This window comes from Meriones unguiculatus, chromosome 14 (assembly GCF_030254825.1).
Source record: "Meriones unguiculatus strain TT.TT164.6M chromosome 14, Bangor_MerUng_6.1, whole genome shotgun sequence".
In the NCBI taxonomy this organism is placed as follows: Eukaryota; Metazoa; Chordata; class Mammalia; order Rodentia; family Muridae; genus Meriones; species Meriones unguiculatus.
Window position 1 is genome coordinate 353,569 of NC_083361.1, and position 27,999 is coordinate 381,567.

Sequence of the window (27,999 nt, forward strand, 5' to 3'; positions counted from 1 at the left end):
TATGTCTCAGCCAGATGGCCCGTCTCTTTCAAACTCTTGTGCCCATGGCTTGGGTTAAATACCCTTATTCAATACTCTCAGAGAACCCCAAGCTTCCCCTTACACTATTTATCACTTGTAATTGTGATTCTGTGAACTTTCCCAACTGTTCTATTGTATACTGCACAAGGCAGGGGCTCTCCTGGCTCTAGCTGTCCCATTTGCTTGGCCTGGTGCCTGCCCAAGGGGAGGGGCCTGAGAGTTGTTGAATGAATGGACATGCTCTATTTTAAACAGTGTTGGTGGTAAAAAGAGAGGCTGGGAGAAGTGGGGACCAGGGAGAGAAAAAGACTGTGAGTAGACTGAGGAACACAGAAAATGAGAACAGGTCCAAGCTTGGGGCATCAGCAGGATGGACACATTAGGCAGTGTATAAAAATGAGAAGGTGCAGGAAGGAAGGAGCGCAGAAGGATTCTTTTCATCTTCTAAAACTTGTCAGGTGTTGTTTTACTTCTCAATATATGAACACTGATCTCTAAGCCCCTGCTATCTCCCAGTCTGAGGGAAAGATTCCAGAATGACTGGGCAGTGCAGGACAGCTGGGTTCTGTTTTCAACACTTTTACTAATGCCCTCTGTGACTTGAACAGTCCCAGCGATGTTCTTGTGGACTGCGTACAGTTTACCCTGTTCACTCAGATGCTCATTTCTTCACCCACTATCTGGTTTCAGTCTGACGTTGCATTGTGATTTTATTCTAAGCATCTCCTGTCTCAAGTGTGTAAACATGGCAGCATTTCTTCTCTGTATTGCCAATAAAAGCCAACCAGCCAATGCTGAGCAATACAGAGAACACAGTGGGATATCCTGGTCCAGTGCAGGGAGGAGAAAGGACAGGAAGTGCAGGATGGATCCATGAGGAGAGGCTTGGGAAACATCAGGAGAAATGAAATGGACTTAGGATATGATTAAAAATCAAGTATAATGTGGGAAATCTGAATGGGAGGAAGCTGTTCTAGATCGAAGGTTTAGGATGGTGTAATTATTGCACAGCATTGTGCTCTAGGCTAATTAAATAAATTCTAGTCTCTCTGTGTGGTTTCAGGATGCCTGCTCAGTCACAGCCAAGGTACTCATGTTGCCTATTGCGCAAGAAAAACTCGACCTTCACATAGCCAAGATCCTTTTCTGTATTTGTTGTTGTTTTTTGAGTCTCACTTTGTAGCTCTGGCTGTTCTGGTACCCACTATGTAGACCAGGCTGGCTTGAACTCCCAGAGATCCACCTGCCTCTGCCTTCCAAATGTTCCTTTCTCCACCCACTGGCCCTGGGGATTCCAGGCTTAACCTGTTTCCTCTCAAACCTGCTTCATTTCCTAGTTGCTTGGGACAGGTGTGAGGCATGCCTGTGTCACTCCCTGCACAGCCCTGAACTTCTGAGAGCTCCAGAGCTAGAAACATTCGCACCTGGCCTCAGCTCCCCTTTCACCCCCATCCTCACCCAGCACCCACCTCTGTCCTCCCAGAATGTTACTGGCAGCAGAGGCAGCTTTGCTGCAAAACCTGCACTCCCGATGCAGGGACTCTGTACAGCTCCCTCTCCAAAGAGACTCACAGACCGCAGTTCAGTGCAAAAGCAAGAGGCAGTTTATTCCAATCGCGATGGGGGTCGCCCCTTCAAGGCAGGAGACGACCCCAAGCATACAAAGCACCAAGTTTTTATACCTAAAAGTCAGGCCACACATGTATCTTTTGCATTGACTAGTCAGCAGAAAAGATAGCAGTTTTGCAGCTGGCAGCTTACAGCTTCTTCCAAGGGCAGTCCTCCCTGCCCCAGGTTTCTTATCTTAAAATAAGCTCATCCTGTCTTCTGAGGAGGGCCATCTGGTCTGGCCTCTACTCAAGGTTTAGTAGCCCTAATTGTCTGACTGTTCTTCTTTCTTAGCTAGCCCTTATTCAAGGTCCAGTTGTTTTTCTTTCTAGTCTGGGATGGTCCCATTTTTCATTGCCACTTGAGACAACACTTACAGTCCTTGGCACGGGTGCTCTGTTTTCCACACCACAGGGTCCCAAACCAGCAACCGTCTCAGTCCTTCCTACATTCAGGATCAACCCTCCTTACTGCCATCTGTCTCTGCCTCCTTGTTCATACCACAGCAGTGTGCCCTTCCTTCAGTGCAATTGTGAACCTAACTCATGTGAGTAGGGAATCGACCTGTGACCGTTAACTTACATGGATCACTCTCCTCCACTGTACCTGGCATCTCCTTCAAGTCTGACTTGAAGCTCTTTGCCTGAGAATCCCTCTCATGCCCCTCAGATGTCACTTTTAGCAGCCATTTTTGCACTGAAAAAAATTTTTTTATGTACATCGGTGTTTGACTGTGTATGTCTGTGTGAGGAGTTATTACAGACAGTTGTGAGCTGCCATATGGGTGCTGGGAATTGAACTCAGGTCCTCTGAAAGAGCAGTCACTGCTCTTAACCTCTAAGCCATCTCTCCAGCCCAGCAGCCACTTTCGACTCCATTTCAGACAACAAGCTTTCCTGGGAGTTCCAGCCACACCCCAGAGCCTTTTCCACCACCCTGTGCTCTGGACCTGCCTGTTTGTCCCTGCTCCCTACTCAGTGTGTGTCACCAGCACCCCAGGGCTCAACTCACTGAAGGGGCTTAACTGCTGAGTGAGGCAGGAACTCAGGACCCCCTGAGGGGATGGTCAAATCTAGATGGCCTAAATTCGTCCCCCAGGTCCTCTTCTTTCCAGCTCTGCCTGCAGAGAGGTGAGCCCCTGCTGAGCCGTAGCTTCTGCCCTGAGAATAGATGTCACAGGTGCTCCACACCACCAGCCCTGGCTTTGTGCTCCTGTAACCATTTGCAGGGAAGGCAGTGAACAGACCCCGAACTCCAGATGCCAGAAGGAAGTACTGTTCTACAGGGCATCATACTCATGATGTTCATCCGGGAAATGGGTCCTTAGTGGGAGTACAGCTGTTGTTGGTTGAGAGAAAAGAGCCACAAAAAGCAACAGAAATCGGAAGTGAAGGAAACGATTTAAAAAAAAGAAAACAGGAAGGCGAGAAATGGAGAATGGAGGCCACAAGAAGGTGAAGAGACAAGAGACCCAAGTAGGCAGGCGTCCCCATGTCAGTGCACACCAAAGGCAGAGCATCTGCTATGGGGGAGGCAGGCTAAGGACACTCCTCCAGGGGACACCTACCCAGCCCATTCTGTTCTCTGTGACGTCACACAGTGCCCACATGGCCAACCCTGGTCCCTTGTTGCAAACAGCTCTGCAGAGACAGCCCCGAGGCCGGAGCTCCGATTGCTCAGCCTCCAGGGCTGGATGAGCAGCGCGCACTGTTTATGTGCATTTACAGGTGCATTTTCTCTTCTGATTGCAAGGAGTTCCTAGTCTTCAAAACAAGCTCAGAGTGTGCTGTGTGCAGGGAGTAATGGAACGTCCTACCCCTCCCCCCGCCAGTTCCCCGTGCCAGCTCTGAGAGCAACCAAGGAGCTAAAAACAAAACAAAGGTCTAGCTCCGTGGGTCATCCGGGAGCACGTGAGGGACTGGAGTTCACGCTGGGGCAGAGAGGCAGGGAGGGCTGAGGCTGTGGAAAGATTTGCTGACTTCCATCCACGCAGACGCAGGTGGGGTTATCCTCCTTGCCCAATCAACAGCAACAGCAGCTAGAATCTCGGCTCCACCCCTTCCTGGGAAGAAAGATTGAAAGAGGCTGGGACCGATGCACTTCCTGAATACCTGGGTCGCTCTTCAAGTTCGGACTTGCTCAGAAAGAAAAGAGATGACACTAGTGTGGAACCAGTTCCCTTGTTCTCAGCCCTGGCTGCCGGTTATATCCACCCAGGCAGCCCAGAGCAATTGAACAGACTCACTGGAGCCAGGATGGAAATCATTGGAACCAGAGACTCTGATCTACATATGACCCAACGTTTCCTACCTAACCATGTGTTTGAAATTAGTTTCCAGTCATGGAACTGTCTCCAACTAGGAGACTTCTTGGCAGTGGATCAGGGCTTATTATTACTAAGTTAGGTAAGATATTCTCCAGGTGGGCCAATAGGTCTCAGGGAAATACAAGAGGCAATGACTTCGCAGTCAATGACTTTAAAGTCAGATATACATACACATATGTATGTATATATGAATAAAAATTGAAGCTCTCAGGGTTTGGGGGGACTCTGGTGGCACTGAGCTCAGTTATCTCACCGGCTCTGCGCCTGGACGCCAGCCCTACAGCGTTAATTTAATGTCACCTGGAATCACTTTGGAAATGCTAATCCCGTTCTTGCCCACAGGGACTGAGCAGGAATCTCTGAGGCGGGGCCCAGCAAACTGTTAGCCTTTCATAGTGACACAAAGTGCAGCCCAAGTGGTTTGGGAACCACAGATTGCTCTAGGAACGCCTGGCTCTGCTCCTGTACCTTGCTTTGTTCTGGTATGGTAACCTTAATTATCCTTTCTTAAGAGAGTGTCTTTGGAAAAGTCAACTCTAAAATACTCAGTAGAAAAGTGGATCACTAGCGCTGAAGAGATGGCTCACATAGAATACTCGAGCTTGCGGGGGACCTGGGTTCAGGTCTCAGCACCGCGTCAGGCAGCTCACAGGTTTCTGTCACTCCAGCTCCAGATCTGCTGCTCCTCTGGCCAGGGAAGGGGGTGAGTAGCAGATGGAATAGAAAGGGAGGCTTTTCTCAGGCAATCCAAGACATTAGGCTTTTCCCCCCTACTTCTTGCAAGACAGAAACCAGAATACACTGAAAGCTGTGTTTCAGGAAGGGCTCCCCACTGGCTGTTTACTGGAAGCAGGGGTTGGGGCAAGGAAGGGACACCTGCCTAGTGAACTTGGTGCTCCCATATGGAAACTTGGGAGTCAAGGAACCATGTCGGCCTCCGCAGGGTTGAAAGAGGGTGTCAGGAGCGGCAGCCCCATGTTTGTCCTGTGGGGCGGGGTCAGTTCTGAGGGGCGAGCTCAAGTTTCCATAGCTATGTCACTGTGGGCGAGGCCTAAATCTGTCTGTCCTTCAGGGTGTGTTGTCCAGAGGAGGAGGACTAGGCAGGAGCCTGTGGCTGGGGCTGCCAGGCTTCACACACTCAACACTCTGTAGCAGCTCAGAGAGTGGCTGGCACTGTAATTAGGTGCCTTTTGTTTTTGTTTTGCTTTAGAGGAAATTCAGAACCTGTGAATGTTGTTCTCAGGCACACGGCTGGTTGGAGTGACTTGGAGCTGGTGGAAAATGTGGTCAGCCCCATACATCTGTAGTCATCTCCGCAGGTCTGTAGTGAGTGCCCGAGGTTATGCAAAACCAAACAGGGGAGGCCAATGGCCATGTCACAGTCACAGTGGTCCTGTCTGTCCTAGAGCTCTCCCAGACGGGGGGGGGGGGTGTCTCTAAGTCTCAGGTACACCTGTGGGGAGTTTCTTAGCCTCAGGTACACCTGTGGGGAGTTTCTTAGCCTCAGGTACACCTGTGAGGAGTTTCTTAGCCTCAGGTACACCTGTGAGGAGTTTCTTAGCCTCAGGTACACCTGTGAGGAGTTTCTTAGCCTCAGGTACACCTGTGGGATCACTTAACCCCAGGCACACCTGTGTGGGGTTTCTTAGCCTCGGATACACCTGTGGTGTGGGTAGGGGTGAAAGAATCAGACTAACTTTGTAACCTATGTTTCTTTTAATTGCCTTATAACTTATATTTGCAAGTTTTAGGCCCATGTTAATTAAAGCCTCTTAGTGCTTCTCCAGAGAACCGAGGAATGTAAAAGTTCCTGACATTAGCCATCTGTGAGGGCAGAGATAAGGAAGAGAACAAGCAGAGATCTCTACTATATGGAGAAAAAAATCACCGGCTGGCGCCGGTGAGATGGGCTTTGTTTGGAAACTGGGCCAAATGGCCCCAATCCTTCTCCTGACCTTTGATCCAAAGCCTGTAACCCCCACTCCTCAGAACAGACATGGGATGAGTTAAACCCCCCCCCACATTTAACTGTGGATGGCAGGAAATTCCAAACTGACTTGAAGATCAGATATTTATGACAGGGCTGACTAGACCTAAGCGTGACCAGAACTAACCAATTATTTTAAAAGTTAGACACTTCATCCAATCCTAACTTGCCAAGAAGTAAACCCCAGGAGATTCCCGCCTTGTGTCTTTTAAAAACCTAAGCTCTTTGTCTCCTGGTGCCACTCCTAGCTGATCAGCAGGGGTGACCCCATTGCAATGGTTAAGAAGAGTGAGTCTCTTGTGTTTTTGCATCGATGGATGATTAGTTTCCTGAGTTTTCTTCATACCTTCTTATATTTAGGCTCTTGCTGGACCTAACAGGGGGTGTCTCTTAGCCTCAGTGACTCCTGTGGAAGGTTTCAGCCTAAGACAATGTAAGCAACTATGTTAAGTAGGTTGCGGTGGGAAGAGACACATTAAAGGTGGTCAGCACAGTTGTCTGGGTCCTGCACAGAAAGGAGAGGGCAAGCTGAGCTCTAAGCACGCAGCACTCTTGCTTCTGGACCGTGGGTACATTTCACCAGCTGACTTTAGCCCTTGCTGATGTGCCTGCCCCCACCATGATGGACTTTAACCTCGAACTGTGAGTTCGAATCATTCTTCCTCTCCTGAGTTGCTATTCATTTATTTATTTATTTATCATTCCCTCAGGATGGCTCTTCTCTTGGCCACCCAGGACATCTTGATGGCCGAATACCTCCTATTCTGGAGCTGTACTGGGCTCTCCTTCCAGGGTCTTTCCCTTGGCCTTGCCTCTGTGAGGGCTGGCCTGCTTCCTGCCCCCCCCCGCTTTGTTTCCTTCAGCTTCTTTGTTTCCTCCTTCTTCCTGTGCTTGACTTGTGCATCATGTTCCCAATGGCCTCGTGGCCTACCTCTCCCGTGTAATGTGAGCTTGAGCTTCGTGCATTCTGTCTTCATCTCGGGCCTTTCTTGAGGTCCAGATCTAGGCATGGCATGACCTACTTAGGTCCAGAGCAGGGCATGGCATGGACCTTCCAGGTTTTAACAATGTAGATGATGTAGATGTGTACCAGGAGCGAAAAGCAAGCACGGGGATCAGATGAGCTCGCTTTTACCCACACACAACCCTCTTCACACCTTGGCTTAGTCCATGGGGGTGTAAGCTGCACACCAGAGGGCTGCCCTCTTTCCATGCTGCTTCGTGTCCAACGTCAGCCATGTTTGAGAGTGGTCTTATGACCCAGCTCCTCTGTCACCTCTTCTCATCCACCATGTCCACAGCCCCTGATGTAGTTCTTGTCGCCTGCCCCTTAGTCTATGAAGCGTTCCCTGCCTGGTGTTTTTCCTCAGGTTCCTGTCCTGTTTCTCTGTGTGGTTTGATGTAAGATTTTCCTACTTGTCCAACAGTTACTTTCATTAACCATCATGAATCTCAAGGTGGGACCTGGAAGCCAGCCTGACATGTGTCATGTGCTCCATTCACCCAAGTGGGCAAGGCGACCATCTGAGTCCACCGACTCTTCAGCCTTCTGAATTCTGACTTGTCCCACATGTGAACCCACAGCCCTTTGTTTGTGGCCCAGGAAAGAATGCGGTAACTTCACAGCCTCTGCCTCTTCCAGAACCTGTCCCGGGAGGGGAGGGGGCGGTTTCCAAGGCAAGAGTTGAAGGAAGCCTTCAGGAAGAGAGTGGCTAAGAACAAGTCAGCTCTCAGGAGCAGTCTCAGCAGGTGACGTGCTCTCCACGCAGGCTGGTGACTGGAGTTTGAACCCTGGAAACTGTGCAAGGTGGAAGGAGAGACTGACGACACAAGGTTGTTCCTACCTCCACATGAAAGCTGTGGCATATGCTACTCTCCCCATCATGCTCAATAATACATTTTAAAAATTAAGTAAAAATGAAACAACCACAAAACCCTGTGCAGCCAGCTAAGCTCCTGACAGAGCCCAGAACTCAGAGCACAGATTTTCTGGACATAGCAGAAACCTGCCAGTTAAAGCCACAGTGTCTGCTTGTACACGAGGACCCCTTCCCTAAGGCCTGGGCGGGGGGAGGCCACTGTCTCTGTCATACTCGGGTATCCATCAGGCACAGCTTGTACACGACATGTACTTTAGACTCTGTTCTGCGTTCCCCAGGCAAAAGGCCAGCTGCTTCCGTGAAGCTGTGACCAGGACTCCACCACAAACCCCAGAGCCCCAGCCAGGGTATGTTCACTGACATTTAAAAGTAGCTGCTTCCAGATGAGGTTGACATGGCTTGACTATAAAATGGGAAACTCACCAGGGCCAGGCTTGCACACCATACCTCTCTCCCCCTCAGACGGTAGCTTAAACACACAGAGGGCACTGAAGTTCTGTGCAGCTTCACCCTTATAATGCTGTGACCGGGCGGGTCACCACTCAGAGCACCCCCGAGACTTGCTGTACTTCTCCTTTTGGGGCTGTCTATCTTAGCTAGCAGATTCAGCTCTGGAAACTTGAAGACAGCTCACTTTACAGCACTGTTCTGAACAGACCTCTGAATTTCTCTACTTTGAGATATTCGGCAGTTTAATCCACAACCCTGCCGCTCACAGTCTGCTACTTGCAGTGAGCAGCCTGTCTGTCTGTCTGTCAAGGCAGGCTCTGGCTTGGCCGTTTAGCTGTCATTTCTCTCACTTCCTGAAATGTGGAGAAGCAACTGGAAAAAGAGATGGGTAGTTTCTCTGCAGTCTGCAGTCAGTCCCTGCTTTAACCCAGCTGGTGGCCGTGGAGCTGGGCATGACTTAACTTGTCCTCACTGACCAGGTCTGTTTAATGAGAAGCACGGGGTGCTGTAAATCGAGGAAGAGACAAGCAAGCAAAGGGAAATGCAGCTAAACACAGGAACTAACCAGCTAAATGCAGGAACAAGGATGGGGGAAGTGTGGTTGAAGTGGTCGGTGTCTTAAGATAGCCTGGGGTATGATGGGGGTACAGGAGGTGGAGCTCATTGTCACCCTTACCCTTCAGCTCCTGCTGGGCTGCTTATGGAGCATGCCCACCTGCTGCTCAACCCGCAGGAGTGGAGGAGGAAGGTGGATCTAGGCAACCCATTTCACCTCGTAGGTGATGCCAGCCACGTTTGCTGGAGAGCAAGATGCAATCCCAGGATCTGCTGAAAGTCTGTGATAGCTGTGGAGTTCTCCATGTTCACAGCGGGAGTGACAGGTGGAGACACCATTTTTCAGGGGCCTCCTGCCCTCACCTACTGTGCATGCTGTCTCTGCTCCAGCTAGTGTCCCTTGGCTCATGGGGGAAGGACATGGGAGAGTGAGATGAGGGTGGGTGGGGGTGTTTGTTTCTACTGTCCCCTTCTCACCTCCCGGTCTCCCTGTAGTGACTGTATTCCTATTGGGTGGGGTCTACACACACTTTCTAGAAGGACCCAAAGAGCCAAGAATGGAGGTGTCTTCAATAAGAGGCAAAACTGTGGAGGGTGTGTAAGAACTTATATAACCAGTTAGAAAGATCAAAGCCGAAGCCTCAGCGGCCTCAGGTATGTGCCAGACACAACAGGACTGTTGGGCACATACAGGAGTCACACAGGTTCAAGCAGACAAAACCCCAGCATGGAGAAGGAGAGGAGGGTACAAAGTCCTGTCCCTAACCAAGAAGTTGTCTGTAATTAATACAGGCTAGGAAAGGCAAAATCAGCAAATATCTCCAATGGAGCATCTCTGGGTCTGTCAGCCACACTCCAAGGCAGGCCCGAGGTCCAGAAGTAGTTGGCCAACACAAAACATACTGCATGTTTTTTTTTGTTTTTTTTTTTTTTGGTGTGCTTTTTGTTTTGTTTTTGGTCGTTTTTTTTGTCTGATTGGTTTTTGTTTGTTTGTTTTTATCTTTGAGAGAGGAGAGAGAGAGAGAATGAAGTTGGGTAGAGGGAAGGGAAAGAATTATGATCAAAATATCTCTTATAACATAAAAAAGTAAAACAAATGCCAAAGTCCTCTTTTGCTCAAGGGCCAGGAGGAAACAGGTGGTGAGGTGGGTTAAGGATGCTCATCTCTGCCCCTTAGCCACAGCCCCTGATGGCTGCACCCTGCCTCTCTCTGGGCCCCACAGGCCTGGGGTGAGCAATTCCTCTTGTTGCTAGTTCCTGGTGGTCTCACTGTGGGGCTCCTGAGCCCAGCTCACCTTCTGTGAGCCCTACGATTGCAGTGTGCCTTCTGTGACAGCACAGGACCGTGACAAACACCAAGAGAGGATACCACATGGGACTTAGTCTTTTATGAGGTCTCTTTAATGCCCACAGGCATCCTAACTAGAAAAGGCTCAGCATGAAGTGTGCATGTTAAACATACGAGGGCTGGACCACTGGTGGAAAATCTGCTCTTCCCCTGGATCTGTCTGGTCCTTTCTGCACTTCTGCCCTCCTTCACGAAACACCATGTCAGCAAATGACCTCTTCTTGGTCAGAGTGTGCCAGTGGAGCTGTGTGGTCGAACGGGTTTGGGGCTTGGAAGTGGCTTCTGGACCATGCCTCATGCCTGAGCAATTCAGTGGGAGCTGGTGCAGTCCCTGCTCTACGCCAGGATCCATGCTGTTTACTAGAGCTTTAAAGGGTAATTGGTGCCCGTAAGTGGTGAAATCCAGCAAGGAGTCCCATAAACCCAAGATAATCTCCTTAAGTGTGATCCACCCATCTCTCACCTAGCAGAGTGCATGTGTGAGTTGGCACTAGCTGCTCCACCAGGCAGAAGGAGCCTGCAAGCTTGCTCATGACCTCAGCCAGATTCATGCCCAGGTGAGAGGCATTAGTTTCACAGGCTTCTTAAAATCTGTCCATTTCAAGTCACTTAACATCAAAGCACTGGGTGGTAAAATGGCCCTTATGTTTTTTGCTGAGTTTTCTTCCGAGGCTCCTGACACATCATAGCCAAGCCCTTTGCTTATTCTAGTAACCCAAGTGCCCAGTTCCTATCTGCTGAGATCCAGCCCTGCCCTCAAACAATGCTATCTGTGACCTCCTGGGCTTCTTAAAACACAGACGCTGGGCCCTCCACTGGAGGTTCTAATACAGCCAGTCTTGGCTGGGACTCCTTAATGTGTGTTTCTAACAAGATCATCGCTACTCTGATGGGTGTAAGGTGAAATCTTAGGATCATTTTGATTTGCATTTCCCTTATGACTAAGGACGTTGAACATTTCTTTGTTTCTCTGCCATTCGATATTCCTCTATTGAGAATTCTGTTTAGCTCTATACTCCATTTTTTAATTGGATTACTTGATTTGTTGCTGTTTAACTTCTTGAGTTCTTTATATATACTGAATATTAATCCTCTGTCAGATATAGGGTTGGTGAAGATCCTTTCCCAGTCTGTAGGCTGTCGTTTTGTTCTGACAACAGTGTCCTTTGCTTTAGAGAAGCTTTTCAGTTTCATGAGGTCCCATTTATTGATTGTTGCTCTTAAAGACTGCGTTGTTGGTATTCTGTTCAGGAAGTTGTCTCCTGTGCCAATGAGTTCAAAGCTCTTCCCCACTTTTTCTTCTAAGCGGTTTATATTGAGGTCTTTGATCCACTTGAAGTTTAGTTTTGTGCAGGGTGATAAGTATGGATCTATTTGCATTTTTCTACATGTAGACATCCAGTTAGACCAGCACCATTTGTTGAATATGCTGTCTTTTTTCCATTGAATGGTTTTGGCATCTTTGTCAAAAATCAGGTGTCCATCAGTGTGTGGGTTTATTTCTGGGTCTTCTATTCAATTCCATTGATCCACCATTCTGTTTCTATGCCAGTACCATGCAGTTTTTATTACTGTTGCTCTATAGTACAGCTTGAGATCAGGGATCTTTTACTGTAGAGAATTGTTTTAGCAATTCTGGGTTTCTTGTTGTTCCATATGAAGGTGAGAATTTATATACTCACTCATATAGACATATAATTAATATGGGATAAACCTACTAAAATCTGTACACCTAAAGAAACTAATCAAGAGGGAGGACTCTTGCTAAAATGTTCAATCCCTATCCAGAAAGGCAAAGAAGATGGACATCAGAAGAAGGAGAAAAGAGGGAACAAGTCAGGAGCCTGACACAGAGGACCTCTGAAAGGCTCTGCCCTGCAGACTATTAATGCAGATGCTGAGACTTATGACCAACCTTTGGGCAGAGTGCAGGGAATCTTATGAAAAAGTGGGAAACAGTAAGATCTGGAGAGGACAGGAACTCTGCAAGGAGAGCAACAGAACCAAAAAATCTGAGCACAGGGGTCTTTCCTGAGACTGATACTCCAACCAAGGACTATGCATGGAGATAAACTAAGACCCCTACACAGATGTAGCCCATGGCAGTTCAGTATCCAAATGGGTTCCATTGTAATAGGAACAGGGACTGTCTCTGACATGAACTGATTGGCCTGCTCTGTAAGGGAAGTAATTACCAGGCCACAGAGGAAGACAATGCAGCCACTCCTAATGAGACCTAATTGACTAGAATCAGAAGGAAAGAAAAGAAGACCTCCCCTATCAGTGGACTTGGGGAGGGGTATGTGTGCAAAGGGGGGAGGAAGGGAGGGATTGGGACGGGAGGAGGGAGGGAATCACAGGAAGGATACAAAGTGAATAAAGTGTAATTAATAAAGAATTAAAAAAAAAAAAAAAAACCTAAGATCATCGCTAAAGCCAGTGCTGCTAGTTTGGGAACCACATTGCAAGAATGTGTGGTTTTATTACAATGACCAAGTAAGCTCCAGGGCCAGGATCCTAGCGTTGGTGGCACATGCCTGTAATTCTAGCACCGTGGAAGTCAAGGCAGAAGAATCATGAGTTCTAGGACATCCTATGAAACTTATCGACATTCTTTCTCAAAAGGAATGTGTCAGGGGAGGAGCAGCAGCCAGGAATCCCTGGGACAGCAGAAAGGTATTGGAAGGGAGGTTCGGGTGTGGAGTCTTAAGGGCTGTCAGGTGGCATAGAGCTGGCAGAGGAAATGGACAAGACTTGAGGGCGTCTTGGTGGTCTTTTGTGAGGTTGGACCTCCAAGCCTGGGATCCTCATTCTGACTTCCTCTCTCCACCGTTGCCTGTCTCATTCAGGGCTGAGGAGGAGCACTCTTCAGTGTTTGTACCCGGCACAGCAGGAATGTGACAAGACTGACTGAGCAGATGCTGGAACCAGGACAGTTTTTTAGATTCCACCAGCTGGGCTTCACCCACAGCTCAGGTCTCTCAAGGCTTTGCCTCAGGTAGGCTTATCCTAAAAAAGAACCTCATAGCTTTAAACACAGCAAGCCCTGGAAACTGCTCCAAAGTTCCTCTGGGCCTGAGCTCGTTCGGCTGAGAAACAGCAGCTACCACTCCAGTTTAATTCTGCCCAGAAGCGTGCACATGCGCGTGGGGAGGTCAGCGGTTGACTTGGTGTCCTTCTTCGGTGTTCTCTGCTTCCTTTTAGAGATGTGGTCTCCCTCTGAACCCAGAGCACACAGGGATCTTTGTTTACACAGCAATCGCTTTACAGACTCAGCCATCTCCCCGGACCTGGCATTGCTTTTGATTCATATAAGGGTGGCTCTAGAGCTAAGAAATACCCAGAGTGGGACAAACACTGTCCATGCAGCTCCCGGAAGAGGGGCAAGGAATGTGTGTGGGCAGGAAAGGGAACTGACTGGTTGGTTCTCACACTTTTCCTAGAGGTTCAGGAGTGGGTCCAGTTGGGACCTTGGGCTGCAAACCTTGGAGAAAAGACTTCGGGATTTGGGGTGGATTATCTCTAGAGTCCTCCGCTATGAGTTTGTAGGTTTCTGATGGCTGTCATACTGTGGAGGGACAAGGACATGGAGAAGCTTGCTGACCCTCACATGAGTTCAGGGCCATGTGCACCCACAGTGACAAGAGGCCCTTAGGAGCATGAATCACCTCCCATGGCTTTAACTTCCAGAGTGGATTAGAGCCTGGAGCTGAGGGCAGCAGCGGGGAGATCACAGCTGGAGAGAGGGAATACTGGAGGGATTCTGGGTAGAGACACACCTTGATGGGTGAATACCACTTCTGGGAGGAAGGCCGACACATGTTGTTGTTGAGAAATCAGGGTTCGGGGGAACTCATGCTACTGCTCTGGCAACTTGACTCTTGAATTCTTTGCCTTTTCCAGCTTAGCCCCTTCCTCTGTGGAGCCCTTTTCTCCCCAGTGGACCTAACATAAGTGAAACTTCATAGAACAGAATTACAGGATTGCAGTGTGCCCCTTGACAGGAGAGACAGGGTGATGTGCACGCTACCAGGTCCTCTGTTCCTTCAGGATCGTGAGCCAGAGAAGTAAGGTGTGTGGAAAAGGGGAAAGTGGAGAGCAGGAGGGGTGATAGCAGCAGGGAGCCATGGGCTGGGAGAATTAGAGGGAGAACTCTTGGATGGGTACAGAAGTGGGGTTTTAGTCCAGTGAAGAAAGGAACCCCTGGCAGGGGGCGAGGAGGTTGGCAGATGACGGGCCTCTCCTGGCCTGTGTTGGCCAGAGTCAGACACGCAGTTAAAGGCCATACCATTCCACCTCCCCACCTTTGTGTCTCACAGGCACCATCTCCCCAAATCTCAGGCTTGGACTACCAGCATTCACTCTGGGGTTCTAGCTCCAGGTGGCTGGCACACAGACAATAACTGTGGTCTTACCTCCATCCTTTTGATGCCTCTAACACCACGGCCACCATAGTAAGAGGCGTCTACCGTTGGCCATTTCTTCTTCAGCAGACCGCCATCTTCCTCCTGTCGAGAGATTGTGACACAAAAAGATCGAGACCTCAGAAGCTGTGTGTGTCCACTGTGGTGAGCAAGCTGGACTAGTCAAGCTATACAGTTTCAGGCCGCACAGTTAAGTCCCCATGTTCACTTGACTTTGGAGCTCCCAGAGCCTCCAAGTACACGGTCCTGATCTGTGAAGCGGTGGTTAAACAGTCTGTGGACAGCCCTGGGGAGCAGGGCCTTTCCTTCACGGCAGGGTGCTGTTTGGATGTGCCCTGAACTTTGTGCCCTGGGAACGGTGTCCTCCTTAATGCAACCGTGCTTGACGGGAGGTGACCTGCTCTGAGGGCCGTGTCCTCACAAGGTGAGTTGTTGAAGACTGGCCTTGTCATGAGTGAGCAGCGGCAGTGGAGCCGGGACTTGGTTGCTCTCTTCTGCTAAACTTTCTTGCCCTTCTGCTTCAGCGGTGGATGATACATGCATGAGAAAGCCCTGTTGACTGCAGGCCCTTTGCCCTTGGGCTCCCCAGAACTGTAAGAAATGACTTTTCTTTTCTTTATAAACTATCCACCCTTGGCTGCTGTGTTATAGACAGTCAGGATTAGGAGGAGGTGGCTTTATGAGTGTCTTTGTTTGTTGATTACAGGAGTGCAGACATTGGACCATCTATGAAGCTGTTCCGTGATGCATAAGTAACTGTCAGGTCCAGAGCAGGGAGGCAAAGTTCTGATTAGGTGTCTTGATATCCTATCCAGTGAACAGCCTCAAACCTTTGTATAAGCACTTTATTCACATCTTTGTATTTATTTTTTTCAAATTTGGAAACACTCTGAATGCTTTTGCATGTAACACACAAAAATCCATCTTTTTTTTTTTTAGACAGAGTTTCTCTGTGTAGCTGTGGCTGTTCTGGACTTGCTTTATAGACCGTGCTGGTTTCAAACTCACAGAGATCTGCCTGACTTTGCCTCCCTGAGAGCTGGGAGGAGCACACCATGGTGCTGGGACCATCTCTGTCCTTTTCTTGGCTTCCTAGCATACTCCAGGCACCCCTCTCTCTACTTCTCCACTCTCATGTGTGGGACCCTGGGAAAGGAGAGCAGGCCATCAGAGATACTCACTTTAGTCTCTGACCAGAGCTTCTCCTCCAAGCTCCAACAATGGCCACCAAAGTCAACACTAGGTCTGAGCAAAGGGAGAGTCAGTTTCCCTGCAGTAAGCACAACTCTGGTTGCGCCCCAGAGCCTGGAGGGCTGCGCAATCCCAGGGAGGGAGGAGAACCCTTGATGTGTGTTTGCGCTTGGCCAAAGTGAATGGAGTAAACTCACAGGCTGAGCTCATGCCCTGTGACAGCCACCAGTCTCCGAGGGTGGGGTCCTACATCTAGGTGAAGAACGTGGCTTTGGGAAGGTCTCCAGTCACTTTCAGAGATGTGTCCAGGGGGAGGATCACAAGCACAGATTTTTTTTTTTTAAGAAACTTTGGTGGCATCCGTAGTTCCTGGAGGTGAGGCTTGGCTGAGCCAAACTGTTTCACAGCATCAAGTAGCAGGAGCCAGGACCTGGTGGTAAATCAGCAGGGGGTGGGCAGAAGAGAGTAGGTTGAGCCGCCATAATGTGTGAGGGCACCCACAGGCGATGGCAAGGAGGATTGGGCGACAGAGCAGGAGAGAAGCCAGCTGTACTCATAGCCGCACAGTGCTGCCCCTTCCTTAGGTCAAACCCTCAGCACATCTTGAAGCCATACGAGAAACCCTGTGTGACCCCAAATAAGAGCCGTGTCCTCCCTTCACTCCCTCCGCCTCTGCAGTGGAGCCCTCATGCCAGCACAGTGTAAGAGGCAGATGGAGGAAGGCAGCTGCTCACATTTGCCGAGGAGAAGCCCGCCCTGTGATTCGGATGGCATGAAGGAAGACCAAGGCAGCAAAAGCGCCCAAGCTGCAGGGCTGAGTAAGCAGAACCCACTGCAATCTCTGGGCTTTGGGATGAGCTTCGGGGACACTCTCATCTGCTTCATAGGCCTCAACAGTTCAGCAAGACTTCTTGCAAATACAAACCGCCACTGAAGGATTCAAATTTCCCCTGTCTCAGTTGCATTTAGCATGTCACGGCACGATCACCTGTCTACACACAGTGAGGAAGGACAACACTGTGACTCTCCTCTGTTCTTTAGTAACCATAATGTTCTTCCGTAATCAACAATATTTTCTCAGGAGTTCCTCTCTTTCTTTCTTCTTTTTTAAACATGCTGAAATGCAGAGCCCTGAACTCTCTTTCTCTCTCTCTTCTCCCTTTCCCCCTCCTCCTCCTCCTCCCTCTCTCTGTCTTTCACACACACACACACACACACACACACACACACACACACACCATGTAGAAGAGTTGCCTTCTCTCTCTCCTTCTCTTGATCCCGACCCCATGTTGCCATGGTCTTTCTATGGAGCCTAGGCTGATCTCAAGCTTGAGGTCTTCCTGCTTCAGCCTCCCCAGTGCTGGGATTACCAGCATGCACATCACTCCCAGCTTATGCTAAGGTTGACTAAATAGTTCCTACTCTTGAGTGTCTAATGGCCCTAAGCTGAATGCGGAGGGGATTTAAGGCAACAGCCAGAGACCACTACGAAGGAGAAAGGACACGTCCAGCTGACAGAAGGACTTTCTGGGCACTCTGTGAAGACAGTGCACATGAGCTGTGCTCCAGGCCTCGGTGGGAACTGCACACATGGTTGGCCTGGGGAAGGCTGTCTAGAGCCAGACTGTGAGCTTCAGAGGGTTCTATAAAATACTTGATATGTTCTAAGCTACCTCATTTCTTTCTGTGGGGTTCCTCTCTCTTTTCTTCCTGCCAGAGCACATTAGGAAGAGGACTCGGGCCCCAAGGAGCCCCTGGGCTAGTATACAAGCTGCAGTGACCTCACGACAGTAGAAAGCTGCCTTAACCTTCGAGCCCCAAGTGTCCACGATCACCATTCTGTCTCAGGAACTGTGCCTTTTCCTCAAAGTACAGTCTCCATAAAATACTAAATGGAGCTGAGGAAACTCAGTTTCTTCCTTTCCCTTACTTTCATCGTTCTTTCTTGTTTGGGCTCCTGCCTAGCATCCAATCCGTGTCTGTGCATCCACAGTGTGTGTGAACCCTTGTGTCAGGTGCTACATGCAGAGCACATCAGACCCCACAGTACTCCAGTACCAAAGTCTCCAGCAATCACCTTCCAAAGGCCAGTGCAGAGCAAGTTCCAGAAGGAGGCTCTCTAAACAAGGCCCCAGCAGGGAGCTTCACTCTCCGCTTTTTTGGGGGTTCTAAGAGATGGCTGCATACAACACAGGGAAAGCCAGAGGGAACCTTGGGATAGCCGTGGTTCCTGCTCTTGGAGGGCTAAGGACAGACTCGACACGAAGAGAGGGCTCTCTCCCCTCTCCTCTCTGCACAGCAATGTAATTTCCTCCCTTAATCTGGGCAGAGAGTCAACATTCCTGCAAGATGTGCTTTAACTGATCTCTGCTTTTAAGTTATTCATTCATCACTCGGCACACAAGAGGCCCATGAATTTTAAACTTAATCATCTTAATGCTGAGCTGGAGGAAGGGAGGCTGAGCTGGGACAAGGAGGCTGAGCTGGCACAGGGAATCTGAGCTGGTGCAGGACTGAGCAGTGGTGTCTGGGATACACACAGACACTTCAGGAACCCAGTCAGTCCCCCTAAGTTTTCAGAGGGAGGACATCTACGTGGCAGGTGTTACTTTTCAGGATCCCAGCTACCCCAGGCTAGGAAAGCCGTTTGTGGGGAACACCCCCCCCCAATAACCAGCTACTAACACCACAGCGGCTTCCTGGCCCATTTAGTGGAAGAGTCTGAGGGTTTGTGTGTAGACAGGATTTGAGAGTGAGGCTGGGATATTAGCATATCCTGCTCCAGTGTGGATTCATGACCGCCTGGCAGATTCGACATAGTACTGTTTTAAATTAAAGAAAAATGGGCTACTTGGCATCAGGCTTAGAGGCGGCGATTGTCTGCAGAGCTGACACATCTGCAGTTGCACAAGAATCCCAAAACGTGTCAGAGGAGAAATTAGACCCTCACAGCCCCAAATCAGCGTGAGTGCAGGGAGACACGTCCGAGATCCCAGCACTGGACAGGCTGAGGTAGGAGCAACGTGAGCTAAGGGCAGCCTGTGCCACAGGAGACCCAGTCTCCGAAAGGGGGAGGGTGTGTGTTCAGTGCTCAGGTGGGGAGCCGTGTGGCATGTGTGAGACCCTGGGTGCCAGCACAGCCAACAGCCAGCAGCCCAAACCCCTCCCCTCAAAAGCGACCAGAACACCTTCCAAACACCCCTGAGAGGAAAACAAACAAACAGCAGACAAAACGGGCCTTTGTGGGAAGAGATCAGGCAGCCTCTGGCCTCCAGTTGTGCTCAGGTCTTGTTCACCCTGGTTAGGAAAGGCCCAAAGGCTCCCTTTCACATGCAGTGGGGCCCAGCCCTGCCCAGCCAGTGCCGCCCGCCTCTGCCACCTTCCCACCCAGATGCACCCCACTCTGGGCACTTACCTCACCCTCCTCCACAGGGGCGGGAACCTCCTTAATGTCTGCATAAGCATGGTAGGAACGCCCGGAGCACCTTGACTTCTCCTAGGCTGTGGCCTGGCTGGACAGGGGAGCCCAGGAGAGCAGGGCCTGGGCGCTGCTTAGTGCTGCAGTCCTGTCCAGAGAAACACGTGCCACAGCTCTTTTGTCTCATGGGGAAAGCTATTGTCTGGGTCACTCACATATGATCCGCTCCCCGCTCCACCCAACCATCTACATATTAACAAAGGATCTAATGCAGATACTGGCTAGGTAAGGACCAGGCTTATATGGCCGGAGGTTCTCCTCCCTCACTGGCCTCAGTGGGTCCATGTAGAGACAGGATGTGAGTCAGGCTGGGCAACCCGTGAGAGAAGGCAGCCGAGGAGGGCTGCCCAGGGCTCTCCTCCAGGTACAGCAATTCAGAGCCAAAGATAGTTCGTATTTCATATTCCTAAGAGTGTTCCTCAACTGCCCTGTCCACTGTGTGGAGAAAGACACGCAGACACAGTTCCAGTGAGTCACTGGAGTCCTTCCACACAACACGATACTTGGCCCGATAACTCCACTCAGCAATGGAAAGTCGGGCAGTTAACTGGACCCTAGGTCCTGTCCATGATCCCGTGCATTCCTCAGGGACTAGCCCCCGTCCCCACATTTTCTGTTAGAATTTGGTACCCCACACAGAACACTTTCTTTAGGTGACGTCTGGCCCACACAGAGCTTTCCCCGTAACCGTTACTGTCCAGGTGCCAGGGCTGCCCATTTTGCAGGTGGGTGTTCAGGCATCTTTCAGACGGTTGCCCAGGCGCCCCTCAGGCGTCTCGTCTCCTCACCTTCCTGCTAAGTGCACCCTCTCCAGTTCAATAACAGGGAGTGCCCACTGGGGCTTTGGTCCCACTCTGTCTGTGTCCTATCATACCCTCTAACATCGTCTCCACTGATTAGACAGTCTACCAAAAGCAACCAGGGGACTGAGGGACTCCAAGCATCTGAGGATGGCATCTGTTAATTGAAGAGGCTGGGACGAAGGCCTCCTGGGGTTAAGAACTACTGTTTGGTCTGCTTCCATTTCCTGTAGCTGTGGGAAGCCGTGACTCCACTCACCCACTGTGCTCCCTTCTGGGACTCCCTCAGGGGAACTCTGGGGAAGACCGTTACTGCCTGATGCTGGCCTGCCATCATTCCAGAGACAGCAAATTATTTTAAAACAGGAAATGGCTGGAAGCTGGAGGAAGGGTGAAGAGGTGGGGGGCAACAGCTTGAATGGGAGGAGAAGGGGGTGGGTGGTAGCAGGATGTTTGCAAAAAGGCAGATGTAGTGGGCAAGACAATGTCCCGCCCCCCCACCCCCAGCTCTGAGGAGTCTCAAGGCTGCTGCTTCAGGGCAGGGAAGCCTAGCACAGCTGTCACATGTCAACCCCAGACCTGCCTTCTCCCAACAGTGAGGATCTAAGAAGCCTCTGGGCCAGAGCGAACCCATAAACCTTGTAGGATCGAGTCAGCTGGAGCAACTGCATGTGCAGGGCCAGCTGTGAAGGTAGCACAGATAGGAAGGTGCCCTCCCCTTGTCTGCTACTTCCTTTACTGCATCTTTAATAGCCTCTGCATAAGCCCGGCGACTGTGCGGCCGCCTCCATAACACATGTGAGACAGGAGCCTGGAGTCTGGACAGTGCCCTGGGCTTCAGGGATGTCAGCAGCCTCATACAAGTCAGCACCCGGCAGGACTGCAGAGATGGCTCTGTTGGTAAAGCGCTTGCCATGGGAGCAGCAGAACCCGGGAGCGAGGTCAGTCCCAACCATCCATGGAACAGGCAGATGTGGAGTTCTGTGCCTGTGATCCAAGGACTGGGGAGGCAGAGATAGGGCAGTCCAGGGCTTGCTGGCCAGCCAACCTAGACCAATCCAAGAGCTCCAGGTTTGCCTCAGAAATAAAGTGGAGAGCCAGCGAGGAAGACTCAGCCATCTAACTGGGCTCCACAGCACATAGGCATATATGCACATGCCCTCGCATGCTGGGCTTCAAAGCCAGGGCACAGCACATGCAGGTAAGCGCTGGGCCGCTGGCTCACTCCCAAGCCATGTTCAGGCCCTGTGAGCACCCAAGGTGGCTGCTGGAGGCCCAGCGAGGGCCCAGCAGCTGTGACGTGTCAAGCCTGGGCTGCTCTGACTCCTGCAGATAGTCAAGTCAAGGCTAAGTCCCTGGAGAGCCCGCTTTGCCACTGTGAGGTGAGGTGATGCGCCCTCGGCTTATTTTGCCTGGTTTTTCCCTCCCTCGGAAAGTTCCAGTGAGGTCTTATTTCCCGGATCCACGCCAGGTCATGCTGCCTCGGCAGCTGCGACCCCTCGCTTTGGATCTGAGTGTGCTCTGGCCACATGAGCACTGCAGCTGCCTTCCTCACTGGGCAGTGCGGTCAGGGTGGAAGTCAGGCCTCCACCGCATGAAGGCAGGAGGTCGCAGCCTGGCTCTCAGCCACAGGGACAGTCCCCACTACAAGTCCCCGTGTGTGTTTACAGACTTATTTTTATTTTTGATGTGTATGAATGTTTTGCCTTCAGGTATGTAAATGTACCACAGAAGCGCCTATGTTCCTGGAGGCCAGAGAGGGTGTCTGGTCCCCTGGAGCTGGGCTTGTAAGAGGTTGGGAACCTTTGCGTGGGTGCTGGGAACTGAACCCCTGTCCTCTGCAAGAGCAGCTAGCGCTTAACCACCAAGCCGTCTCTCCAGGCTCATGATTTTCTATCCCCCTCCTTGCTGCCTCTTCTCTCTATGACAGGAGCTGGGCGGTAGCGAAAAGGCTCCCAGGAGGCAGACGCTTATCTCCTGAACAGAAGGAATTTTCTGGCCCCATTCTCTGCAGTTTGTATTTACGTGTCGGTGTTGTTTGTGTATGAGCTCCACTCCTGGCATGCCCACAGCCTCCTCTGCATCTCACACCTGGTTCTTGTGCTTTGACAACACACGGGCCTCTCTCTATGATCTACACAGGCCAGAGGGAACAGCTGAGGCCGATGAATCTGCTAACAGAACTGTGTACTCGTCCTCTGATTTCAGTGAGCTCAGCGGCTGCCAAATTGCTCAGAAAGTTGCACTTTCTCCTCAGCAGACTGGGGCCAGGCATTTGCATTTCTAGAAGATTCCCAAACAATGCCAGCCGCGAGAAAGCGTGGACCACATTCTGGGACCATGAATTAGCTTCTTTCTAACCAGTCTGTCTGTACCAATCCGCTCTGAGCAGAGGTGTGCTGTGTGACAGGCCAGACATTCCCACAGTGCTGTGCTGCGGATTTCTGTGGCTGAGCAGAAATAGCATCTCTAAGTCCTGTGTGGCACGGGTTTGTGATTCCAGTGCTTGTGAGACAAGGGGAGGGGATCTCAGGTTCTGGGCCAGCCTGTGTTACACATCAACACCACGTCTCAAAAACATCTGTAATTGTTTCCTTTCCATTGCTGTAATAAAACGCTCCAACCAAAAGCAACTTAGAGGAAAGCACTGATTTGGCTTATACTTTCAGGTCCCGGTCCATCGCTGAGGGAAGTCGAGGCAGGAACTCAGGCCAGAACTTGGAGGATCTTTGCTTGCCGGCTGTGCTCCCATGTTTAGTTAGCATTCTCACACAGCCCAGGATCGCCTGCCGAGGCGGGGTCCTTCCACAACAATCAACAATCAAGACAGCGCCTCACAGTCAGGCCACTCTGATCTGGACAATCCCTCAGTCGAGGCTTTTCTCTCGGGTGACTCTAGATTGTGTCAAGTTGACTATTAAAGCTAACAGGGCAGGAACTAGACAATAAGTAAACCTAAACCCAAGCGCAGCTGCCTTGGAATACTTGATGTTAAAATTGACAGTGTCCTCGCTCCGCTATCTGGTCTCTCAAGTGCCTCTACCATCTGGGGTAAGGACACAGACCTTTGGCTCTGTTTCAAGGCATGCCTTTGCCTCCTCTCTCAGGATCATCTGTATAGTGAGCTGTCTCAGCCTCGGACAAGCCCAGCCATGAGGCTTCCTGGGACTCAAGCACAGATCTTCTCATTTGTAGTCCACACTATTGGCAGTGAACTCTAGGCTGCATCCACAGCTCTTTTTTCTTTTTTTTTGCCACCATGGACTCTGAGCTTCTGGAAGATACAAGCATATGTGACTAGCTTTTGTCTCTGACCTGTAGCTCAGAGCACGTTGCTCAACTGCTATTTCTGGAAAGAAAGAATGAGAATGTGCTCCTCTGAAGGAGAAGTACAGGAAGCATTTCTCATCCTTTGCAATTGTCCTGCTCTCAACTGTACAGTTCACACTTAGTGATGGAAGACTCACTCTGGCCGCTCAGTCCTCCTGCTTATTTTTTTGGGGGAGGGGTAATTAAGATATTCGAAGTCTCTCATACCGGAGCAGCCGGGGCCACTGAGGCATGGTGGGAAATCTCACAGCACCTGGGGTGGACTGGACCGAGGGCTAACTGCTACTTTTCTAGACACCGCTCAGGCCTGTTCTGCTGCTAAGCTCCAGCTTCTGAGCCCATTCACGGCACTGTGGATTGACATTTTGCTTCTCAGCACCAGGTTCCAAACTGGTTTCCTGTTCAGTGACCTGACACTTGAACACTGCATACACAGTCTGTGTGGTTACAACACAGCCCATCCCATGTGTGTTTGTTCACATGTGGCAAGCATAACAGTTGTTTAAAAAATCACAAGACTGAGAAATTGTACTAGTGTGAAAGAGATGCTTTTCAAAGGCCAAAGAGAAATTAACAATTATTTTAGTTTTGTGTGTGGTAGTGGTGGCAGAATTCATTGAATGTTCACCATCAGATGTGACATTCTACTTAGCGTCACTGATAAGGGATCACTTCTCTGATGGTGATATGAAGGAATCCATGTGGTGTAATCCAAACTCTAAAACTCTGAGAGGCTACAGTCTTGAATTCTTAAGGACAGAGCCCATTCTCATTCAAGGACCTGACTTAGGTAGAGCACTCACTCCCAACTCCCAAGAGCTTCCACGTTTACAGAGGGCTACTGAGCCAAAGCTATGGGTCACGGAGGGCACCAAGTCTCCCCAGGATGCCTTGAGACCAGCTGACATGATGCCCCTTCCCCTTGTCCCTGGAAATGTCCCATATTTTCTTGAGTCTTATGTTTATTCAGGATTTTTGTTGTTTTTGTTTTCCTATGGAGTCAAGAGTAACTGATTAAAAAAAGGACAGTATTTATAGTCTCCTCTGAGGTTTAGTTTAAATGTGTATATATGTGTGTGTGTGTATGTTAGTATGTACATATGTATTTAGTTATTTATATCTTTCATGTGATGTATGGATGAGTGTGTGGGCACGTGGATCTGTGTGGCCATATGTGGAAGTCCCAGGCTGATTAAGTTATCTTCCTAAATTTCTCTCACATTATTTACTTATTCAGTTGAGACAAGCTCTCGCTCAGCAGTCCTGGCTGGCTTGAACTCACTATGGAGCTCAGCCTCACCTAGAAGGCATACAGACCCAGCCTCTTCTGCTTCCGGGCGCTGGGATTAAAGGCCCTGCCTCCCTGGCCTTGGTGAGTCTCTGTGATAAGCAGCCTCAGAACAGAAAGCGTGCGGAAGTGATGCTGTGTCAGTAGAGCGCTGGAAACACGCCGGAGGAGGTTAACATGCAGGGAGGAGAGGAGCTTAACTTTACAGTGGAGCCTTCTTTTCTTGTCTTGCAGTAAGTACTCTCACCACAGTCAGGGAACCATAAGTGAGTGGAGAACTCCATATGAAAGACATCTAGGAAAGAGGTGTCGACAGGCAGACAGGTCAACAGTCCTTCCCACAAAGCAGACTGGCTAAGCTCAGTACAACCCTCACATCTGACTGGCTAAGATTAGGACAACCTCACGTCTGACTGGCTAAGATTAGGACAACCCTCACGTCTGACTGGCTAAGATCAGTACAACCCTCACGTCTGACTGGCTAAGATTAGTACAACCCTCACGTCTGACTGGCTAAACTCAGTACAACCCTCACGTCTGACTGGCTAAACTCAGTACAACCCTCACGTCTGACTGGCTAAGATTAGTACAACCTCACGTCTGACTGATTAAGCTTAGTGCAACCCTCACGTCTGACTGGCTAAGCTTAGGACAACCCTCATGTCTGACTGGCTAAGATTAGGACAACCCTCACGTCTGACTGGTTAAGATTAGTACAACCCTCATGTCTGACTGGTTAAGATTAGTATAACCTCACATCTGACTGGCTAAGCTTAGGACAACCCTCACGTCTGACTGGCTAAGCTTAGGACAACCCTTATGTCTGACTGGCTAAGCTTAGGACAACCCTCATGTCTGACTGTGGAGTGATTGCTGCTGGGCTGCCAGTTCAATCTAGAACTTTCACCTTGCTCACGTTGAGTAAAGACTAGTGCTGAGGGTGTTTGGAAGGCAGTACAGGAATGAGGCCTTTTTAAGGAAATGAGGCCTATCATGTTTCTTTCTCCATTGTAAACTCAAACTTGAAATAGTTTTGTTCCCCTTACCTGCCCGAGGCTAGAGGTGTTTGTGGGTCACATTCATCCACTTCTACAATGACAGCCACAGCAGGAATGGGTAGGGCCTGAGTGCCTGGCATGGTGGTTTAGCAGAATGTCTGGGCACAGTGACCACAGCATGTCAGGGTCACTGCAGAACTCTAGGAAGAAGCACAGTAAGATAAACCCATGAACTCAGAAGCCTGGGCTTGGAGGTGGAGCCTCTGCCTGGGTTAAGGGCCATTCCGGCTGCCAGCAGGGTCAGCAGAGTCTGAGCAAGGTCACAAGAGGTCACCCTGTCGATGGTGTGGTATTTAGTGGGAGGTACTGACGCAGCCTCCAAGGAGGAAGGGCAGAGGCTGCCGGTACAGTCCCAGACTCTGCGTTGGAGTTGCTTCAGCCTTCGCTACGACTGTGTCTTTGTACATACGCTGTATCAAACATGCACTGTAGAACACGTACATACACCGGTAGAATACCAGTGTCCTTGGTGTGAGCATGCTAAAGGTATGAAGGGGAGGGCAACAAAGGGGCAGAAGGAGAGCTCCACAGCTGGCATTCGGCACACAGATCATTCTAATAAGGGCGTGGAGGGAGCCTGACACAATGACGGTTTAATGACATCTTTCAAGCTACTGCCTAAACCCCTCCTGTTTTGAGGTGTGCTGTTTTCACCAAGAGAGGCTTTACTGCCGGTGGATGCAGTTTGGAAGAGCTGTCCCTGATCACCTAATGTTCAGCTAGTCTCAATAATACAGCCAAATTTGAGAGCCACAAACCAAGTAGTCTCCAAAGAGACTCAAAGGCGGCAAGAACGTAAGGAGGACAGTGAGGGACAGAGCAGTTTCCGGTTCCTGGTTCTTCACATGGGGATCTGAAGTTAAAGGATTTCTCCATTCCTTTAGCTGACAGGGAATGAGGGGGCTTTGACAGTGCGTCCTCTCCCGTGACAGCCAACCTCTTTCCACGGTACCTGTAGGCCTAGGAGCAGGGTGGGTGGCTGGATTTCAAGGGAAGCAATGAGGTGAGCCCAGGTGGAGGGAAGCTGGCAGGAGAAGATGGAGATGCCCAGGTGAGGGACACAGAGGAGAGGGGAGGGATGCAGAGGGGAGGGGAGGGTACAGAGGGGAAGGGAGGGATGCAAAGGGGAGGGGAGGGATACAGGGAGGAGGGGAGAGGAGGGGAAGGATGCAGGGGGAGGATGCAGAGGGTAGGGGAGGGTACAGAGGGGAAGGGAAGGGTACAGAGGGGAGGGGAGGGATGCAGAGGGGAGGGCAGACCGCTGCATAGTGGACACTAATTTCCTAAGTGGCAGACTGAGAAGATCCAGAGGGGAGATGAAGGCTGGCGTTCAATCAGGGGGCACACCTTCCCCACTCGGGATGTGGGTGAGTCACTCTGTTTGCACCACGTCTTAGCCACACAAACCACTAGCAAGTTTCTTGGCGATGCTTGTGCGTTGTGGAAGGTGTGGGCAGCACTATCTGAAGACCTCGTTTTTATGTCACTTTAAGGCTATCAGGTTCTACTTGGTCACTAGAGATGTCCAACCAGTTTCTTTGCTAGACTGTCCTTGAGATTCAAGACAAGGAATCAAATGTGACCTTTTACAAAACGACTTGAAAACTGCCACAAGGTGACTGAAAACCAAGGAGACAGATTTTGCGTAGAGCACATGATGAATGAACCTGCCAACCCTGTCCCAACAAACCAATAGTCTTTGCTCTTACCTGGACTCAAACATAACCATTTGCTTTGACTAGAGGGCATGCTGGTGTGATTAGTGGGGCGCTAGAAGAGTTGCGATGGCACAGCAGGATTGCTTGTCTCTTTAATCATGGTAAGGACCATAAGACACAGAGTCTCTGTTGCACTATTTTTATGAGCACAGTTCAGTAATGTTATATCCACACCATTGTACAACTCATTTCAGATTCTTAAAAAAATTACGTGTGTGTGCGTGTGTGTGTGCGTGTGTGTGCGTGTGCGCGTGCGTGTGCGCGTGTGTGTGCGTGTGTGTGTGTGTGCGTGTGTGCGTGTGTGTGTGTGTGTGTGTGTGTGTGTGCGCGTGCATGCATGGTGAGCACGTGCGCACAAGTGTGTATGTCAGAGGACAACTTGTGGGGGTCAGTACTCTCCTTCTACCACATGGGTTTTGGAGATGGAACCCCGGGAATCAGGCATGGTGGTAAGTTCCTTTACCAAATGAGCCATCTCACCCAGAGTGAGATATATATAGCTCAGAATATAGCAAGATCTCTTTACTTAGATTCCTG

General features: G+C 50.2%; 2 long non-coding RNA genes across 5 annotated transcripts; one reads left to right on the forward strand and one right to left on the reverse strand.

Annotated features, from left to right (window-relative positions):
• Positions 1-1,602: 1,602 nt before the first annotated feature.
• On the reverse strand, positions 1,603-15,020 carry LOC132647083 (uncharacterized). The gene is made up of 2 exons (XR_009585352.1): positions 14,591-15,020; positions 1,603-3,691 (listed from the first exon to the last, which is right to left on the reverse strand). It is a non-coding gene; the product is annotated as an uncharacterized LOC132647083 (long non-coding RNA).
• An 11-nt stretch (positions 15,021-15,031) lies between these two features.
• On the forward strand, positions 15,032-23,547 carry LOC132647082 (uncharacterized). 4 transcript variants are annotated; one of them, XR_009585351.1, is made up of 4 exons: positions 15,032-15,192; positions 16,469-16,608; positions 20,822-21,009; positions 21,999-22,728. It is a non-coding gene; the product is annotated as an uncharacterized LOC132647082 (long non-coding RNA). The 4 variants fall into 4 exon arrangements; XR_009585348.1 differs by lacking the exons at positions 20,822-21,009; positions 21,999-22,728 and adding an exon at positions 22,738-23,547; XR_009585349.1 differs by lacking the exon at positions 21,999-22,728 and having other exon boundaries at positions 20,822-21,992.
• The last annotated feature ends 4,452 nt before the right edge of the window (positions 23,548-27,999 follow it).